Source organism: Lepidochelys kempii, chromosome 4 (assembly GCF_965140285.1).
Source record: "Lepidochelys kempii isolate rLepKem1 chromosome 4, rLepKem1.hap1, whole genome shotgun sequence".
Lineage (NCBI taxonomy): Eukaryota > Metazoa > Chordata > Testudines > Cheloniidae > Lepidochelys > Lepidochelys kempii.
Window position 1 is genome coordinate 28019201 of NC_136383.1, and position 12604 is coordinate 28031804.

Here is a 12604-nt window from a genome sequence, read left to right on the forward strand (position 1 = left end):
GCATTTTCTAGGTGTTCTGGACTTGCCCCTTCTCTGGCTAGCATTGCACACTTGTGAGTTACACCTGCACTTCCAGCCCCTTGGCAGAACAGGGCGGGTTCAAGTTGCTTGCACCTCTGTATTCTAATTTAGGTGCTCACAGCCTGTCTTGTCATCAGAAGTTGCCAGAACCCAAGGAGTGACCCAAGCCGAAAGTCACTCACTAACAGCAAAATATACAAATGTGTAGTAAGAAGTGTGAAGAGATGGGAGATATCTGAAATGTTGTTGATATGCTGTGTACCTCTTCTATTTGATTGTATCCATGTATTAGACAGTATGATAGTAAAGAGTTAACTCAGTCTTGGGTGGTTTTACACTCTGCAGAAAGGCAGACAGTGGTTGTAAATCCTTGATACTTGACAAAAATATGGGTGTCAAAAGATGTTGCTCTTTTGTCACAATCCAAGGGGAGCACAACCACCCCTAGCTTATGGCAGAACCAGGGCCCTGCGGATAGAAAATTTGAAGAATTTGGAAATTGTTAAAAGCACTGGCCGTGAAACCGAAGGCAGAGGCAGGTCTGCAAAAAGGATTGTAACCCAGTCTCCAGGAGAGTGGGAGTAAAGGCTAAATTGAACCTAACTAAGGCTTGAAGGAAATGCTATGCTTAGATAAGATGCCACGTGTGTCGACCTTTTGTTGTTCTAACCCTTGTCTCTCTGATTGCTTTAGTCCTATGCATGAATACATACTTTGTTTTGAAAAAAGTGATCAGGGTCACTGCCTTTTCATCTAATCACAGGTTCCCGAATGGAAGCCTGTAGCAGGGGCCAAATATAGTTGGATCTGCTGGGGAAACGCAGTTGCTAAACAGGGGTTTTGTAACCTAGAAACCCAATCTATAAGTGGGATGAATCACAGGATTCCCCTCTGAGAAGTGTTGGCACTGGGTCTGGCACTTGGAAGGCTACCCTTGAAGAGACTGAGAGAGAGCTCAGAAGTAGAGCTTATCCTGGAACAGGGGTACAATAGAATGGCCCTGTTAATTTCAAAGGGATGTCCCTTCACCAGAGAATTTGAAGCTGTCACTGGAAAGTTAACCACTGAGGTTGTTTGCTGTTTCTTTTTACACTATATTCTGTTTGCATGCTGTTTATTTCCAGCACCACAACTGGTTAATAAAGAAATCACTGAGGTAAAACATACAAAGGTATTAATGTAAGGAGGTTGTTCACAGAGAAACACTAATTACCTATCAGCTACAGCCGTTCAGTAATCTGTCATTTAAATGATGAGAGGATTATGTGTATTTACTACTCCTGTTTTCAATAGCAGCAGAGTTTGCTGATGGGCTTTGTTAATGAATGTGACCTTCCTACTTTGGGCATCTCATTATATCCTGTTGAAATATTAATTGCTCTCTCTAGCAGTTCATTGATACTCTATCCTATTGCATATTGTACCTCAAGGAGTCTGTTTTAATCACCAGTTGCTACCTGCATTTTCTTTTCTGTTCCCTATATTGCTTTTAAAACTATTTTAAACATTGTGGAATGATGAGAGTCATTAGGATTGATTGCTTAGAAGACATAAAGATAAACAGAATATTAGTACATTCATAGTCTTCCTGTCAGTGCAGTCCTTAGCCTCTCTTCTGAGATTACCAACAAGAGTGCCAGACATGATCCATTGAGACCACCAATTAATTTCACAGAATTTATCAATTACTTTTCCTTCATTCTGGCCCTGAGGTGAATTTGAACCAGTTACCTAGAAATGAAAGTTGCTACATCCTGTTGCCAGCCCACAGAAGAACCCAGTCCACCTGAACAAGTTAACGAGTTATGCAGCCTTACACAGAGAAGAATGATCAAGTCATGAAAGTACAGGGCTGAGAGTCAGAAGATTTGCATGCTATTCCTGAAACTGCCACAGTCCTCCTTCAACAAGTTACCTGTGGCCTGATTTCATGCATGCTGAGCACCAGCAGCTCCTGTTGATGTCAGCGGGAGCTGAGTGTACTCAGAAGCTCTGAAAACTGGAGCTCCTTGTGCCTCAGACTCCCATCAGCAAAATCAGCTAATACCTACCTGACAAGGACGGTCAGACTTCACTTTAAAATGTTTACATTATAGAAGTGAAAAGTTTTACTATATTTACTGATATATAATATAATGATACATTAATGGCAGAATTATGTTATTATGAGGAGGAGATAATATACCCCTTTAACTAAAACTAATATTGCATCTGACTTCCGAAATGGGCTATTGTAGCCACCATTATAAAGCTCAACTTTAGCCAACAATTACCTTGTCTTGGAGGGGGGAGGGATAGCTCCGTAGTTTGAGCATTGGCCTGCTAAACCCAGGGTGAGAGTTCTGTGAGATCTGGGGCAAGAATAGGGGACAGTACTTGGTCCTGCTGCGAAGGCAGGGGACTGGACTCAATGACCTCTCAAGGTCCCTTCCAATTCTATGGGATAGGTATATCTCCATAGCACTGCATTTAATTTAATATGTGAGTTACTGCACTAAGCAAGGGGGAGCACTGCACTATACTATATTAGTACCACTGTATGGTAATGGGTGGCACAACCTATTTTCAACACTTTAAAAGTAATCTTAATATGAAGCTCTCTGAAACTTGCTGTCCTTCACTTAAATGAAGGAGGGTGGATTGATAGTGTCAGTGAACCTGATTGATTTCCTGCTCCCTGAAGTGCAATATTCAGGCTCTTCCAAGATTGGACTGTCAGTCAGTTTCATGGACACTCTGCCACTGCGGCTGCTACAGCACATATGGCAGGGAAGTAACATGGGAAGTGGGAGGAACACCACCATATGGGGAATAATCGAACAATAGGGGAGACGTTCAACATATGGAAGAGAGATGGAAAAGAGACATTACAAGAAAATAGATCTTCCTCATGAAACTAGGTTTCGATCACGTTCTAATCTCTTCTCCTCCATGATGGTGGCACTGCTCCCTCTTTCCTGATAATAAAGGGATGGTTAAAACATCAGTACTTTCTGGGGCAGGAAGATAGAGGTAATCATTATTCTATCACATTCTTTTCACTCATTTCCAGTGTGTATGTGGGGAGCGAGGTTGGAGAACTGGTTTGCCAGGAAGAATCTACATATCTTACAGGGCTAAGGTTGCTTTAACAGTTAATGTTGGTTGAAGCAATATTTACTTCTGCTCCTTGCTCTGTGAACCCACTTAGAAAGATCACAGACTGTAGCCATGAAATGGCTAGACAATGTATTGTGCTGCCATTGATGGTGTGCCGGGAGACTGATGATGATACAAGAAAGGGGTTTTTTTTGTGCTACTGACTGAGATCTATAGGCTTGGACCATTATTGTTCTGTGGCCTCTTGCCCTCTGCTTATATTTGCAGCACTTCTGCTTTTGTACACCCGCCAGTGCCCCACCTCATGAGAAAGAAAGCACTTCCTCAATGAACACAGCAAAACACCAAAGTTTTTATATTAGTTTGTTCCCTTCCATACCATTTTGCTCAGGAGGAGAATGTACAATATGAGCCAATGTCTATAACAATGCCATTTATTCCCTTTGTTTAGGCTTTTTGAGCCCACATTTCTAAAACTCAGCCCTGTGCTTCACCAATACTATAGTTTAAAATATGACCTTTTTTTGACTCACTGCAGCTATTGCTTTTAGCTGCACTTTATCCTGTTTTATTGTTGCTTCTATAATCAAACAGAGCGTTTGTGTGTCTTTTGGGATTAGATGAGCCCTCAGTGTTGTCTGGCCACTTCAGTTTATCGTGCATTACTCAGCCTGTCTCCATCCAGCTGGCTTCATTTCAGTGTCACCCTTTCTTATCCAGATCAGTGCCTTCACTTCCACACACCATCATTGCACCAAGAGACTTCTGAAGACATTCATGCAGTTCCTAGCCAGATGAGACTTTAAAGATGGGTGCTGAATATGCTATTTTCTACCTCCCTTTGTCCCCAGCTCTTAGACAGGTCAATGAAATCCACAAGTGTTCGCTCTGAGTGCAGAGCTTGGCCTACGGAATCAATATTACATTCACTCAGTCTTTATCGCTTGTGACAGACCCAGACCAGTGGGGTACAGGAGTCTGGTCCTATTGGGATCCGGGAAGTGGGCGGGCGAAGCCTGTACAGGAGTCTGGTCCTATTGGGATCCGGGAAGTGGGCGGGCGAAGCCCGTACAGGAGTCTGGTCCTATTGGGATCCGGGAAGTGGGCGGGCGAAGCCCGTACAGGAGTCTGGTCCTATTGGGATCCGGGAAGTGGGCGGGCGAAGCCCGTACAGGAGTCTGGTACAAGGCAAATATACTGGCCACTGGATGAACAGTTTCCTGTTCCCTGAGTGACCAGAACAGCGGCTGCGCTAGAGCAATCAGGAACCTGCTAGAACCAATTAAGACAGGCAAGCTAATTAAGACACCTGGAGCCAATTAGGAACATACTAGAATCAGTTATGGCAGGCAGACTAATCAGGACCCCTGGTTTAAAAAGGACCTCCCATCAGTTAGTGGAAGGTGTGTAAGGAGCAGGGAGTGAGAAAGTATGCTGTTGGCGGTCTGAGGAGTACAAGTGTGATCAGGCTTTAGGAGGAAGATCCTGTACTGAGGATAAAGAAGGTGCTGGGGGGAGGCTATGGGGAAGAAGCCCAGGGAGTTGTAGCTGTCACACAGCTGATACAGGAGACGGAGACAGATGCTATCCACAGGGCCCTGGGCTGGAACCCGGTGTAGAGGGTGGGCCCGGCTTTCCCCCATTCTTCCCAACTCCTGATTGGACACAGGAGGAGTTGACCTGGTCTGTGAGCAACACCAGAAGGGAAGGTCTAATTTGGAAAGGGATCTGGCCTGTCCCTGACCCACTAGGTGGGATTGTTCTCTATTTCCCCCATGCTGGCCAGTGATGAGGTTAGCTGAGTGAATGGCAGGTTTGAGCCTCTAGCAGAATTGGCCAAACTGATGGCTCCTGTGAACCCCTGAGGTGAGCAAATCTGCCAAAAAGCACAGGACCCAGCAAGGCAGAGGAGGAACTTTGTCACAAACGATAAAACATTGGCATTTAACAGGTTTGTGCAAAGTGAAAGGGCCAAGGTTAAACTATTCAGCTGTAAAAAGCAGTAACAGAAACAAATTTAAACACCATCTCCTATGTAGATATCACATTGTGGGGTGCAGTCCAGACCATTCGGGGTATTTCACCACTTGGCCTGCAACTTGGGTGCCTCACGATGCCTTGCTGTTGTAATTCCCAACCTGGGCCGCTCACAAACAGCCTAACAGCATGCAGGTCACACCCTGAGTGTCTGTGTATAGCTGCAGTCTTGGTCCAGCCACTCTGACCCCAGCAGCCTGTCAGCAACACACCAGCCACAGTCTGGTTTCCAGCAACCATGGTTACTATTGCCTGGGTGGCCCCACCAAATTCCGAGTCCAGGATTTTCCATAAAAACGTGTGTTCTCCACTGTCCAGTCCTCTCCTGGACAGTTCAGATATTATAGGTCCACTGCCCCTATAAACGGGTCAGTGTGTGACCGCTTGCTACTTTAATTGGCATTACCAAACAATTCAGTTTAAACACAACACTGGATTAGTTTTTATTAAAGAATAAAACAAGTTTATTTATCAACAAAGAGAGATTTTAAGTGAACGCAAGTATAAGGTATGAAAGTCAGAACTGGTTACAAGAGAAATAAAGATAGTAGCTAAGACTTAAGATACTAGACTTGGTTCAAAGTAAAATTCTTACCACAGGCTCCCATCATCATTTCTGATCAAATTTACAAGTCAGTATCTCTCACAAAGTCCAAAGGCTGGTTCCTTTGTCTTCTTGGATGAAAGAGAGGAGTCTTTGCCCCTGACTTTTATAGTCCAGTCAACCTTTGAAATGCATTTTCCTGAGAGTTACCCATAGATAAAGTACCTTCCAGCATGCCTCCAAGGATGGAGACATGAAGTCTCGCGGTGAAAGAGGTTCCATGTTGTTGTTTGTTGAAATGCAAATCAATCTATTCCTGCCCCCCTTTGCTGACAAAGAAAGGCCACTTCAGCGGTGATTGCCCATCAACTTTGACACCTGGCTAGAGGCATCAGCTTGTCTTCCGTCTTTGAGGAACAGGTTGACCACCTTCTAGGGTTTGTCTGGTAAACACATTTCAGTGATAATTTCAGCTTCTGTTTAAAAATGTACATATAATTAGGGCCCTACCAAATTCACGGCCATGAAAAACGCATCATGGACTGTGAAATCTGGTCTCCCACTGTGAAATCTGGTCTTTTGTGTGCTTTTACCCTATACTATACAGATTTCACACAGGAGACCAGCCTTTCTCAAATTGGGGGTCCTGACCCAAAAGGGAGTTGCAGGGGGGTCACAAGGTTATTTTAGGGGGGTCGTGGTATTGCTACCCTTGTTTCTGCACTGCTTTCAGAGCTGGCTGGCCAGAGAGTGGTGGCTGTTGGCCGGGTGCCCGGCTCTGAAGGCAGCGCCCCGCCAGCAGCAGCGCAGAAGTAATGGTGGCAATACTATACCATGCCATGCTTGCTTCTGCATTGCTACCTTCAGAGCTGGGTGGCTGAAGAGCGACAGCTGCTGATGGGGGGCGCAGCTCTGCAGGCAGCAGCACAGACGTAAGGGTGGCAATACCATACAATGCCATGCTTCCTTCTGCGCTGCTGCTGGCAATGGCTCTGGCTTCAGAGCTGGGCTTCCAGCCAGCAGCAGCACAGAAGTAAGGGTAGCAGTACTGCAGCCACCCCTAGAAAAACCTTGAGACACCCCCGCACACACCCAACTCCTTTTAGGGTCAGGACCCCTACAATTACAACACCATGAAATTTCAGATTTACATAGCTGAAATCATGAAATTTATGATGTTTAAAATCCTATGACCGTGAAATTGACCAAAATGGTGAATTTGGTAGGGCCCTACATATAACGTTGCTGCCCACATTTCATCATGATACTATTGACCAGCAAGTTTAGTTTTCAAATGATACTTTACAAGGCATATTTTGTACAAATATTATTACAGTGGTGTATAGGGTGTGAAGATAGGGTGCATTTGGTCAGAGTAGGTCCATTTCTAGCCGAAGTCTGTGACGTTAAAACAAATTACAGAAAAATCCTGAGCAAAAAGTTCTCTCCTAGAATAGATACTATTGGCCTCATTCTCTTGGGACTCCTACTCTCACTTATACCAGTTTTACACCACTGATTCCAGTCCTGATTTATGCTGATATGAAAGGATAATAAGGCTTCAGGATTTATTGCTCCTCACAGCATCTCTGGATAGTAGTCCGCTTTTAGGTTAGATAAAGATTCCCTCCCCACCCTCCAACACACTTATTAAGCTCCTTCCCCAAACTCCCTGAGACAGACAGTTATAGCCCCATCCCTGAGGTGTGGCTTAAGACTCCTCCCTTTTCTCTCTGTGGTGCTTGCGATCACCAGTATTTGGAGCATTTTCTGCCCTGTCCTCATGTGGTTTGGGACCTGGGTTCTTTTCTGGCATCTGGTGCCTCCACTCAGAGTGACACCTCACTTTGCCATAGACCCAGGCCTGCTGACCCCTTGAGAAAATTAGTTATAATACTGCTAGCTTGCAAGGCCTGTAAAGCCCATTACGCAAGGAACAATAAGGTAAATAAAACAAATCTCTGAAAAGGAATGACACACTAGAAATAACAGCATAACAAAGGGGGACTGTACTGGCAATGGGAAAATAGGATCTGGACAATGGAAGGGTTAAGGTTCATTAATTATTAATGAATAGTAAAAATAAAGGAATTCCCCGCCTCCCAACACTTGCAAACCCCAGTTCCTCCCTGGCATCGCTCTGAGGCAGATGGTACAGCTGAGGTTCAATGTCCTGAGATGGAGCATTGCAGCACTGTGGCAGTGACTGGCTTAAATAAAAGTCACCTTGCTTTTTCTTCACCCCTGGGTAGGGCAGGGTCCTCTCCAGACTCCAACTGGGATCACTGGTTCCTGGGTCTGGAAGACTCCTGGGGTTTCAGCTGGCTCTCAGTAGCCAGTGCTGGATCAGCTCTCTCCTTCTGGATGTGGACTGCTGCAGTGTCGAAACTGCCTGGTTTATGCAGCTAGAGTCTCAGAGCAGAGCAAAACTCACTTCAAGGGAAGTAGGAGTTTAGCAGGGACTCCGTGAGCTGCACTCTCTCCCCTCCAGCATCCAAACTCAAAACTGAAACGACATGCTCTCCCTGTGTCTATCAGGCTGTTCCCTCATTGGGAGCTGTTAAGCCGCTTGTCTTTGGTCCCTTGGACTGCTTGTACAGATTGTCCCATGCAGACGCCTCCCTATCAGCCTCAGCAGGAGTTTCTAGAACCATCTGTCCCTACCTCTGACTCCAAGCATGCCGAGAATGAGGTCAGAGGACTGGGGCAGCTATTTTACTTGTTGTCCTTTTTGGAAGGGCCTCCTAAAGGCTCAGACTGGAACTCCAGAAGCTGGCAAACTCCAAGTGGCTGTTACATAGCGCTCAGCATGACCTGAAAGTGAACAAATTCAAATTACAGAGTAGCAGCCGTGTTAGTCTGTATCCGCAAAAAGAGAAGGAGTACTTGTGGCACCTTAGAGACTAACAAATTTATTTGAGCATAAGCTTTCGTGAGCTACAGCTCACTTCATCTGATTTAAAATTAAATTAAAAATTAATTAATTAATTAAATTAATTAAATCAAATTAAAATTACTGCATTAAATACCTTGCCTCCCTTTTCAACATTTCAGGCCAGATCCTCAGCTGGTGTGACTGGGCATAGCTCCATTGATTTCAGTGGAGCTACGGCAACTTATACTAACTAAGGATCTGGACCCTCATCTCTACTGATGGAACTACAGCTGGAGGAAAAAGTTAGTTAAAACAGTAGGTAAACTGAAGATTGCTAAAGTGAGATGAATCATGCAGCTGGAGAACTCAGGATCAGCAAGCGGTGATCTGTCACTTTTAGAAAATTGCTACATCAGTGAGAAAGGAAAGGATAGTGGGAGTGAGGATTACATGTGGGAGAATAACTCGCAAGATAAAATGTATTCAGCAATTTTTGCCCATGTTCTTGTTTATGACAAAATAGATTGTCATGGACAAAATACATTATCCCTCTCCTTCAAAAAAATGATTTAGTCAGAACCCTTCTGGTTTTGACTGTGACAAAATTTGAGTTGGAGACCCAGTTCAAAAGAATGCAGTACCACACTGGTAGTGGCATGTGTTTTTGAAAAGCAGGACACGCTCATCGAGAGGCACATATGCCTGCTGCATAAAATAGCGAGAGTACTGCTACCTGTTGTACAAAAGTGGAATGGCACGAACAAGAATGACAGAGGAGTGTGCTACAACTTCTTCCTTTTACATCACCTCTGGCCCTGCCAAGTCAACAGCAAGATAGAAACAGTGTTGGAAATGGAATATATTTTGCATGCACCACAGAAGAGAAAATGCATTTTTGGGGTAAAATTCTCAAATCCTTTATAAAATCTGGATGGCTGAGCTTTTCGTTCCTGATCTAAAACGTCAATGGCAAGATTCCTATTTTTTTCAACAGGCTTTCAGCCATGCCCTATATGCCTCTCTGACCTGAAATCAAAGTGATGAAATACATTTATTGGTAGCAGTCAGAGGAATGCTAAACAGGATTGTGTGTTTTTTGTTTAACTTCGACAAATCAGGCCACTAATGCAACAGCATAGTAAAAGGAATTGGGAGGATATAGGCCTGTACCACTTAAGTCAATAGATATTTATCACTGTCTTCAAGGACAGGCTCATCCCCACTCATCCCTGAAATAACTCTTGTTACTTTTTCTAACATCAGACCAGCAGCCTTCAAAGTGGGACAATCCTAAAAGAGATGTAAATAATTCCTCATACCATGACATTCTTCCCAGCATTTTGCTATGAATTTTGAAGCAGATCCTCAGCTGGAGCAAATGTGTGTAGCTACACTGAAGTCAGTGGATCTGTTCCTATTTAAACTAGCTGAGGATTTGAGCCTTTTTAGTATGTTGTCTTGCAAGACAGGTGTGTGAAACCATGTCTTCATAATTTTACACTGACATTCTGCTATTGCATTTTTGCCGGGGCATGGAAAGGAAGACATATTTGAGTGTAAATCATAAAATACATGCATTAGTGAAATGCAAATTAGCAACGCTCCTCACACAAATAAACATTCAAAAGTAAGCTTCTCTGGCCAAATTCTCTTCTGTCTTCAGCACTGCAGCTTTCATGTGGTGTTCACTCCTTTATCAAATTGAGTTCTAAGCATGTAGAAAGACCAAACTTGAAATCCTGGATGTGGATCTGAGAGCAGAATTAATGCTCTTGATGCTTTATCTAAACCTTCAAGAAATGTTGCATTTGATCACGTACCCACCCATTGCTAAAAGTTTATTCAATAATATGCATTTTTTTATTATTCCCTGCAGTGCACTTCTTCATTCTGTCTTGCATCAGCTGCCTCCGTTCAGCATCCCACACACGTATCCAATCTACATCTTGACTTACGCTCAATCTACTGCACATATTGCTAAGAAAATGACCATGCTCTCATCACTGCAGTTTCTGCACCTTGGAATCATATGGTTCGGGCGATCCTGGCAAAAGTCCAGCATTGCTGAAGAAAGCAGAAATAAAAATTTCTTGACAAGTCAGCACTAGATTTTACACTCTTTCCTTGCTGTTTATTTCAGTTGATTCTCTAAATGTGAGGTTAAGAAAAAAACTGTGCCTTGTTTTGTGTACCATATTTTATACTCATTTCAACTTTGCTACAAAACTGTTAGAGAAGTGCAACTAAAAAGTGCCACTAAAAAGTTAAATAAGATGCTTCATTTAAATGGACTCACATGCACACAACTGGTGAAGTTATAAATACAGAGAAGTTGTATGTTTTCCTTTCTATTGTTTAAAACTTTTTTATACACATTTGTAATGTCTGTTTATACAGGAAACTTGCCTCTTTTGCCAGGAGGGATGGCTGTATTCTAATTAGAGCTACTTTCTAACGGCCATCAAACTGAATCTTTGTAAATTAAATTTGGATGTAAATCAGCACAAGTTATCTGCAGCTATAAGCATGATTACAAAAAATAATGTTTACAAGGCAGGTTTGTGTTTGTTTGTGTGTGTATGTATGTTTAATAGCATGGCTAGGGTAAACTATAAACACAGAGCCAGGCTCTAACCTCTGTTAAACCCATGCAACCCCAGTAAGACATATGCAGTGATAGGCATAACCAAGCAGAATTTGACTCAAATTGTGGTCTGCATTCATATAGTGACTCTGAGATTTAAGTGAGCACCCTCAGTTGTGCAGGAAAACTTACAAGATTTGAAGAAATGACCCTTCTTATCCACACAAGGGAAATGTACAAGTATGTATATGCAATTTACAGTCTAGCCAGTACTGTATCCTATAGGTAGCACTCACACAATGCTAGAACTGATTGAAGTGTTTGTTGCCAGCAATTTAGTAGTTGGATTTTCTATTTGAGAACAAGTTTTTAGATCATGAATTTTACTAATATTTTGGTTATTCATTATTGATTGGCAAATAATTTTCCTCAACACATTTAGGCCTGTGCATTGTTCATGCACTGTTCATAGTGGGCCATATCAGACATTCAGAATTCTCGATCTGCCCTTTTAGCTATGTAATTAGGCAACTAAGTCATGTGATATGGTATGTGTTCCCTGACTGGATGATCTAATGTAAGCATTTCCAGTGTGAATATTCTTGTTAATGCACAAGCACCTGAATATGTTTGAATAAAAGTTCCTCCCTGAACCAAATACCAATGTCTATGAAAAAGAAAAAGCTCTGACCATGGTCAGATTGAGGCACGATTCAGGTGGGTGAACATGTTTACTAAGACTTTTTCTTGCTATTTGCCCTGATTTATCAGAGTTATTTGTGACAAGAAAGCGAACTGTTGCAAACAGAGATGATCTGAGGAGCCAGTGTTTGGATCTGGCTTAGATTTAAAGTAGAGTTCAGGTCTGGATTTGACACCAACAAAATCTTACGAGGTATTCTCATGAAGTTGTCTCTCACACCTGTGTATAATTTTAAGGTGATTAGGGCTGGTTGAAAATTTTCTGTTGAAACCATTTCACCATAGAAAATAGGGTTTTTGGCTAAATGTAATTTTTTGTGAAAAGTGTCTGCTTTCTGTAGCAAATTTCTCATTTTCATTAAAATCCAAAACCTGAAAACTATTGGTTTGGGCTGGAAATGTTTAGTTTTACTAGGAAAAACAAATATTTTTCCACCAGCTCTAGTTTGGACTGAAAGTTTTGATTCCGGCCTGTTTCTCGTTCCGCTCTTACTCCTAATCTCTGCTGCCCCTTTTAATCCCCCGCACCACCACCACCCCCACACACACAGCAATGGTTACCTCATGTCATTTGCTTGCCTGGTGACAGTAAGACAGACTGTGTGGATTGCCACGGTCACCCTGAAGGAAGAGAGGCCTGTGGCATGTTTGGGCCTGTGTTTCTTTTCTCCTGAACTCCGGAATAGGTGACCTCCAGTGGACCTGAGCCAGAAGGCTGACTTTCCATCTCCAGACTTGAACA

At 43.0% G+C, this 12604-nt stretch overlaps 1 protein-coding gene across 1 annotated transcript in view; it reads left to right on the forward strand.

Moving 5' to 3' along the window:
* BANK1 (B cell scaffold protein with ankyrin repeats 1) overlaps positions 1-12149 on the forward strand; it is a 298828-nt gene extending 286679 nt beyond the window's left edge. The window contains exon 17 of the mRNA XM_073340798.2: positions 10453-12149. The gene's annotated coding sequence lies outside the window, so the exon portion shown is untranslated. The remainder of the gene's footprint in view (positions 1-10452) is intronic.
* Positions 12150-12604: the final 455 nt, after the last annotated feature.